Source organism: Penaeus japonicus, unplaced genomic scaffold, assembly GCF_977035675.1.
Source record: "Penaeus japonicus unplaced genomic scaffold, GWHDUDI00000001_assembly GWHDUDI00000014, whole genome shotgun sequence".
Classification (NCBI taxonomy): domain Eukaryota; kingdom Metazoa; phylum Arthropoda; class Malacostraca; order Decapoda; family Penaeidae; genus Penaeus; species Penaeus japonicus.
The window spans coordinates 31,313,630-31,321,129 of record NW_028234416.1 but is presented as its reverse complement, the minus strand read 5'-3'; the positions used below and the strand labels follow the sequence as shown (position 1 = coordinate 31,321,129).

At 30.3% G+C, this 7,500-nt stretch overlaps 1 protein-coding gene across 1 annotated transcript in view; it reads left to right on the top strand.

Annotated features, from left to right (window-relative positions):
* Window positions 1–7,174: 7,174 nt before the first annotated feature.
* LOC147470559 (protein-L-histidine N-pros-methyltransferase-like) overlaps window positions 7,175–7,500 on the top strand; it is a 179,268-nt gene continuing 178,942 nt past the window's right edge. Inside the window, exon 1 of the mRNA XM_086544140.1 lies at window positions 7,175–7,500. This exon is cut by the window's right edge and continues 186 nt beyond it. The gene's annotated coding sequence lies outside the window, so the exon portion shown is untranslated.

Genomic DNA, 7,500 nt, shown 5'->3' with positions numbered 1-7,500 from the left:
TTTTCCGCCCCCATAGGGGCCACTTTAACACCACCGCCAAGGGTAAAAGGTAAATTAACGACCACCCAACATATAGCCTGAGTAAAATCCACTCCTAGTTCGTGAGTAACTATACTATAAAATCATATATTTATTTTTCAGAGTTCATAAACTACCATCAACCACAACTGAATATCAGTCGGAAAAATTTTTTTCGTAATGAAACCCAAACAAAAGGGTAGGGCATCACCAATGGTCAAGCCACACCAGGACCCCCAAACGGTTTAGGTACCAACAAAAAAATTTAAACCTCCCCAAAATTTGTTCCAATAAATGTAAACCACTGCCTACATAATACATGATTATGTGTATATGATGTGTGTGTATTGTGTATATGTATATAAATTTACATGTATATGTGTATAATGTATAGAATACTAAAATAAAATAAAAAGCTTTGCCCATTATAAATTCACATGCATGTGTGTGCACGCGGGGAGCCGATGTGTATGGGGGGCGTATGCATGCATAGGGGCGTAGACAAACGCTTGGAATATGTGCAAAATTTGGCTTATTTGTATATAAAGGCGTCTACCAGTAAAATCTGCGTGTTATATATAGAAACGAAATAAGTGGGGGCCCCGGGAGCGCGGCAAAACTTTCCCAAACATGCATTGTTGCGTAGGCCCTGCACGTATAAAAACAAATGCCCATTCTCACAGGGTTAGACCGGAAGGTCGTGAAAGCCGGTGTTACAAGATTTTCCTAATAACATCGAGACTAACTAAAAAGTGTTTTTGGAGATTAAATTTGTACCTCCGGCAAAAACCTACTCCCCCCACCTTTGCACAAGGCCGACTGGTGGGGGTACCAGGCCCACACCTCTTAAAATATGATTTCCCCAGTCAAGACAATGGCCCTCTTTCCCCCGGGAAGCAAAAGGAGCCCCTTTCACGGGGGCGAACATTTTTCGCCCCCCGGAGCAGAGGGAGCTAAGAATCCCCGGGTAGACCCATGCCGCCTAAAGATGATGAACTTATGCACATACAATGTAAGGACCCTGAGAACAGAATCGATTTTCTGACACTGCTTGAGGAACTTCATTTTTTAAAATGGTATATTGTAGGATTTTCCCTGATTTAGGAGACAAAGGCGAAGAGCAAAAATTTACTAAATGATGGGCACTTATTATACTGGCGAGGAAAACCCCTTTGGGTAGCAAACAAGAATCAGAGTAGGTTCTTAGTTCACAAACCGACTTGAAAAAAAAGTTAGGGAATTCTATAGTGTGAGGGGAAAGAGTAGTTTCTGTAAAACGAAACTAAACAAAGATAAGCCAAAAAATTAAACCAAGTGTACGCTCCTACTAGCACCCATAGTGATGGAGGAGAAAGGACTTCTATGAAATGTGCAAGCAGCTACCGATAAAAAAAAACCCATTTTACCGTGATTATGGGGTTTTTTAAAGCCAAGATAGGAATAAGGGAAGATGGAGAATTATCGTATGGAAACATGGAAATAGGCACCAAAATGAAGAGGGCAAAGAGGGGTAGAATTCGCCGAAGCTTTTGGGTTTTTTCTTAAAAATAAGAAAACCAAATTCCTTTTTAAAAGAAACCGGAGGAAATGGACATGGAAATCACCATCCGGCCCTTAAAAACGAAATTGACTTCCTTAACAATAGGGTTGACATCGGGGACAAGAAGTAACCGTCATCAATAAAGTAAATGTCGGTAGCGACCAAAAGACTGGTCAGAGTAGAGTTAAGTTACAGCAAGGGGAAAGGGAACGAAACAAGCTCATACAAAAGCCTCTCGCTAATCTAACCCAAAATCAAGACAGGGCACGGAATTCAGTTCAACATCCGAAACAAATACTCAGCTCCCTTTTTTTTAGAAGAAGATCTTGACATAGACCAAATGAACGGGGCCAATTCATGAGATAATTAATGGAAGCGCACTTGAAATAGGGGGGAAAGACTAAAAAAAAAGGTTCAGTAAGCTTTCGGTAGAGACCAAAGAAACTTATGAAACAGCGTAGGGAAATGAAAAAAAACATCAATCAGAGACAAGATAAGAATCAACAGAGCTGGGCTAAGAAAAGATAAACAAGAAAAGAAAGAGATGTACGGAAAATTTAAAATACCAAAAATAACAAGCTCTGCTTGCTGGCACCAGCCTCAAGGCAACAAAGAGGAGGGTCGGAACAGGGAAAAAACCCAAAATTTAAGCATAAAGAAACCAACGGAGAGGACATACAATAAAAATGAAATAATCAAAGTAAAAAGAAGACTTTCTATTCGCCAAACTAAAAACCACTCAAACGGGCCAACCACATAAGGAGACAAACACAACAATTGGAGATGTTCCAAACATCACGGTAGATGAAGTAATTAGGGCACTAAAAAGCATGAAAAGGGAAAACACCAGGAGAAGACGGCATCAGTGTAATCTTATTCAAGATGCAGGAAAATTGCCCGGGAGTAAAATGGCCAGTCCTTTATAACAGATGTTAGCGTCGGTAAAATTCCGAGGCCTGGAAAAAAGCAATAATAATTTTAATACACAAAAAGGGGGAAAAACAAAACTTAAAGAATTACCGAACCCATAAGCCTCCTCTCATTTAAACTTAAACGTCACAAAAATCATCACAGCCCGTACCACCGACACATTAATTCAAAACACCGCAGGTATCAGGCATGGTTTTCCGCAGGCGGATCTCAACTACAGTCCATATCCACACACAAGCTCAATAAGGGAGAAAACAAACGAATATAGAAGCCCCTGTGATGGCATTCAATAATAATAAAAGGCATTCGATTCGTACGAATATCTGCCATACTGATGCAATTCGTAAACAAGATAAGGAAATATACAGCAGATTATTAAAGGATATTATATATAGAGATGGTACAGCGACCATCAAATCCACGCAGAAACCAATAAATACCATAAAAAAGGTGGGTTTAGCAAGCGACACCATCTCAAACCGAAGCTTTTACAGCCTCTTGGTAAAGTATTTCCAAAGTTAGTTTGGAAAGAAGATGATTATAAAAGAAGTGAGCCTTTAAGCAATCTAAGATTTTGCAATGACATTGTATCTTTTCGGTGAGTCTCAGGCAGATGAACTACAAAAATTAATTACGATTTAAAGATGGAAAGCTGAATGTTTGCCTTAATATGACATGAAAAAGACATGTCTTTTCACGATCGAACCCCATTAACTATACATATACAGGCCCCGAGGTACTAAACAGTGAACCGATATGTATACCTAGACCAACTCATTCATCATACTTCCTCCTCAAGCCAAGATAAAACCTCGAATCATTAGTTGGAGTTCCTGCGTACACTTAGTAAATATATTACGACTCGTCGCCACTATTACAAAAAGAAGATTTTTACCAATGTGTCCTCAGCCCCGACATGAACTATGGATCAGAGACATGGTCTACACCAAGCACACGAGAGGAAATTATAACTCCCAAAAAAGATAGTAAGCTTATGCCTAAGATTAGCTTAAAGACAAAAAAAGCCTCATGAATCACAACAAAACAATAGTAGAGGATTATACTCAAGACATCAAAAAAAAATGATAGTCTGACACATAAAACGAGACAGGACAACATTACAAAGAAAACAACAGAATGGTATTACACGACCACGAAAGAACCCCCACAGGACCAATACTAATGGCGGATAAAATACAAATTCCGCAGTGTAAACTAACCAAGGACACCAACCGAATGACTGAAAAGATTGATAAGGCCTACACGTCCTCATGGAGATTGATACAGGCTGATGATGAATGAGATGATATATAATATAAAATTTTAATATTAAACAACTTTTTTTCTATCTAACTATTTATTTTTTATACATCGCATTAAATTTTTGAAAACACCTATATCTCTATCAATATATGGGTGTATATATATTACATATATATATATATATATAAAAATAAAATAAAAATATATATAAAACAATATACCCTATAAATATAAATATATATATATAATAAAAAATATAATACATACAACATATATATGTATATATAAAATTTTTCATACATACATAATATTATTATAAAATAATATAAATATTATATATATATATAAATATATATATATACACACACACCCCACACACACACTACAACACCCCACACACACACACTAAATATATATAATAATATATATATATATATAATATATATATATATAAAAAAACCCCGGTCCAAAACACAAACAAAATTTCTTCATTTTTTTTATTTTTCATTTGATACTTTCACTATTTACTAATACATCTGTCTGTCTATATGTATATATATATTTATAAATATATATATATAATAAAATATATATATATATATATAAAAATAATATTAATATATACATAATAAAAGTTTAAAATTTATATTCCCAAAAATACATTCATATATATAATTACTAATACATATATATAAATTATATAAATATATTATATATATATTATATATATATATATATATATAGATTACGTTTTTTTTACACCTAAAATTACAATAAAATGTATTTATCTAAATTATATATACTGTCTCTACAAAATATTGTATATTTACATTTAAGAATATATATCTTATGTCTATACATATATGTATAATTATTAATATAATATATATATTTATATCTTGATGTGGTGTATATCTATATTATATTATATATGTTTATTTATGAATACTATATATATGTACTATATATAATTATTTATTATTACGCTCGCATATATATATATTATGTATAGAGAGATTTAAAAATATGTGATGTTATAAGTATATATATATTATATTTTAAGATTTATATATGGTATGATATTTATATATATTTCTATACTATACTGTATTATATATTATACCATTATATATATAGATTATTTATATTATTATGTTTTATATATAGTATATATATTTTAAATTCAATACATATATATTTGATATATAATATATACTATATATATATATATATATATTTATATATAATTATTTTTATATGTATTTAGATTCATATATATATAATTATATTATATATATATGATTAATATATATGTATATATATATAGTTATATATAATATGTAGTATCTATATTTTATATATATGTATTATAAAAATATATATATATTTATACGGTAAATATATATACTTCTATATTATGCAGCATATATTATTTTAATGTATATATCTAATTATAACATATATATATATATTTATATATATTCCTATATATATATATTTATATATATGCTATATTTATATTTTACTACTATGTATTTATAATTGTATCTATAAATTTTTATATAATATATAATTTATATATATATATTTATAAAAATATTTTATATTATAAAATATATATATATATAGATATATATTATATATATATATATATTTCGTATATTGATTTATATATATTTGTATATATATATTTTTATATATAAATTTATATTTTATATATATATAATATATCTTATATATATGTATTTATATATATATATATATGTATATTATTATATATATATATATTTTGTATATATGTATATATATATATAAATATGTATATATATATATATATATATATATGTATATATATGTATATATATATTTAGGTATATATATATTTATATAATAAATATATATATCTATAATATGTAGTATATATATATATTATATAATTATATACTATAAATATACAATATTATCTGTTATATATATATGTATGATATATATTATATTTATGTGTGTATTATATATGTATATATATATGTATGTATATATATATTTTATGTAAGTATATATATATATATTATGTATGTTATATATTACATATATATCTGTATATAATTATGTATATGTTTATATATGTATGTAAGTATATATTATATATAGATATATATTATATATTATATATAATATCTATATATATGTGTGTGTGTGTAGTGGGTTTTGTATATATATAGTAGTTATATATGTGTGACTATATGTATGTATTATATACTAATATATGTGTGTGTGGCATGTCGTGTGTGTGTTGTGTGGCCTCTGTGTGTGGTATATTATAATTATTTATTCCTTTTGTTGAGATCAAATTTATAATATATTTTTGATTATAATTTATTATAGGTTTTTTGATATAATTATATATATATATTTATATTATTTATTTACTAAATGTGTTGTATATATATATCTATATATGTTTATAAATATTATATATATATTGGAATATTCATCTATCTTATACTATATATGATATATTTAAGGTTTATATATGCATGTATATGTATATACATACATATATATACATTACAATATTATAATATATTATATATATATATATATATATATATAGATAATATTTATTATATATTTATATAAATATAATATTGGGATGTATGTTGGTGCTGTGTGTTGATGTAGTTATATTGATGTATTCTATATGTGTAGTGTATATATTATCTATATATTCAGTATTACTTTATTAAATAATATACTATATATATATTAACCCCCCATTTATATGAATATATATATATATTTATAGAAACCTACTTTATAGTATAATTTAGGATATTGAGTAACGGATTTATATATATAAATATATATATTTAAAAACTAATGATAAACCAGCCATCATCCACCATCGTCAAATTCTAATTTTACTTTTCAAGTCTAAACCTCCAGTCCGCCTGCCGCTGGCCCTCCCCTCTTCCCTTATCAAGTTTCTTTGCTCCCTCGCGGACGTTATGAAAGCACACATTAGATAGGCAAACTTCCACTAATCCAATTTTCTTTTGATACTGCCGTTTGGGTTTCCAGCTTTTTACGGATTATGTAAAAATAGAGGGTCGTAGGCTTATTCTAATGGTTGATTAGGGATCGATTCGGTTTGGTAAAGTTGTTTTTAAATGTTTATTACAGTGTATGGGATTATTTTCCATAGACAAGTACTTTTTTTTGATTAGTTTTTTTATTTTATTTTTTTGCTTTCATCCATGCCTGTTTTCGAACACGGTTTATTGTAAGTGGACGAAGAGAAGGCATGTTGCACGAAGAATTGACAGCGAAATGGGTGAACTCGTGGCGATTTCGGAGCGCCGCCATCGATCGGGATTTGAACCTCCCTCGCCTGGCCTCGTGGTTCTCCCTCCCGCCGCCCGATGGCTCCACCTCACAGTAAACAAACGCCATCTTCCCGTGTACCTTTATTTCAGTGATTTGCCCGTGCTTATGTCGTGTTAATTGACCCGTGCGAGCCGATTTCCCGAGTCCTCAGGTCTCGAGCTCATAGCACAACACCTCCGCTGTCCCATAGAGTGTTTAAAAAGGTGCGAAAAGGCCCGACAGAAGGGCTACCGCCGCCGCACGATCGGCGCCTGCCACCTCAGCACCCGGAGTGTCTTCTGCTATTTTCACGTGGATAAACACTCGCGCCGCCCCGGGAATTTGACTCGACCTAAGGTTCGCGAATCGCACCATCCCCTAGC